General features: G+C 33.9%; 1 non-coding gene across 1 annotated transcript; it reads left to right on the top strand.

The window, feature by feature from the left end:
* The first annotated feature begins 570 nt into the window (after window positions 1-570).
* LOC150004711 (U6 spliceosomal RNA) lies at window positions 571-677 on the top strand. The gene has a single exon (XR_016512466.1). It is a non-coding gene; the product is annotated as a U6 spliceosomal RNA (small nuclear RNA).
* The last annotated feature ends 688 nt before the right edge of the window (window positions 678-1365 follow it).

The raw sequence follows: 1365 nt of genomic DNA, 5'->3' as shown, positions 1-1365 counted from the left end.
GTATTTTGATTGAGCAGATTTCACCAACCTAGGTTAAGTATAACTCTAAAGTTGATAAAGCAACAAAAGAAAGATAACAAGTGAGTCAGTGTGATTTCTGAAAATAGAAAGCAGATATATTAATCTATAAAGAAAAAATGTTTCCCAAAATGGATCTCAAAACAGAAGTTAACTTAACTTACAAGTCTTACACAAAGGATATTGAGACGAAGTAGTATGTCACTGCTTAATCCATAATTGTTCAAAGATTAAAATGTCATTGATTCACTGACAATACAGTATCCACAAAGGAGGTAAATAATGGGTATTTCACATTTCAATTTCACCCCTTCACCTCCAAACATGCTAACTGTCTGCCTGTCCTACCCAAACACACACCCACATAATGTTCATGCATGTGCATAAGCAAAATATCTAATCTCTCCAGATGTGTAAATGATTACAAAGAGTACTTTGAATTGGTGTCTTTGCATTGAGGTCATCATCTGTGTTGGAATTTTAAATGCATGCAAAATATCATCAAATAGTCTAGAATATAATTATTATTAATTGCCCTTAAGAATTACTGGAGCGCTCACTTCGGCAGCACATATACTAAAATTGGAAAATGACAGAGAAGACTAGCATGGCCACTGTGCAAGGATGACATGCAAATTCATGAAGTGTTCCATATTTTTAGAAAGAAAATTGCAGGCCAATATCACTGATGAACATAGATGTTAAATTCCTCAACAAAATATTGGCAAACAGGATCTAGCAATACATCAAAAAGATTATACACCACGATCAAGTGGGATTCATCCCAGGGATGCAAAAATGATTTAATATTCACAAATCAATAAATATAATACATCACCTAAACAAAATGAAAGACCAAAATCACATGATCATATCAATAGATGCAGAAAAAGCATTTGATAAAGTACAAACCCATTTATGATGAAAACACTCAGCAAAATGGGAATAAAGGGAGCATACATTAACATCATTAAGGCTATATATGAGAAGCCTGAAGCCAACATCATACTCAATGGACAAAAACTGAAAGCATTCCCCCTGAAATCAGGAACTAGACAAGGCTGTCCGTTGTCTCCACTCCTATTCAACGTAGTGTTGGAAGTCCTAGCCACAGCAATCAGACAAGAAAAAGAAATAAAAGGCATCCAAATTGGGAAAGAAGAAGTAAAACTATCACTATTTGCAGACGACATGATAGTATACCTAGAAAACCCTATAAAATCCACTAAAAGACTACTTGATATAATAAGTGAATTTGGCAAAATAGCAGGGTACAAAATAAATATACAGAAATCTAAGGCATTTCTGTACACCAACAATAAAATATCAGAGACAGAGACAAAAAAG

This window comes from Furipterus horrens, unplaced genomic scaffold (genome assembly GCF_987537825.1).
Source record: "Furipterus horrens unplaced genomic scaffold, mFurHor1.1.pri manual_scaffold_7, whole genome shotgun sequence".
Taxonomy (NCBI): Eukaryota; Metazoa; Chordata; class Mammalia; order Chiroptera; family Furipteridae; genus Furipterus; species Furipterus horrens.
Note: the sequence above shows the minus strand (reverse complement) of the source record. Positions and strands in the feature narration are given on the sequence as shown.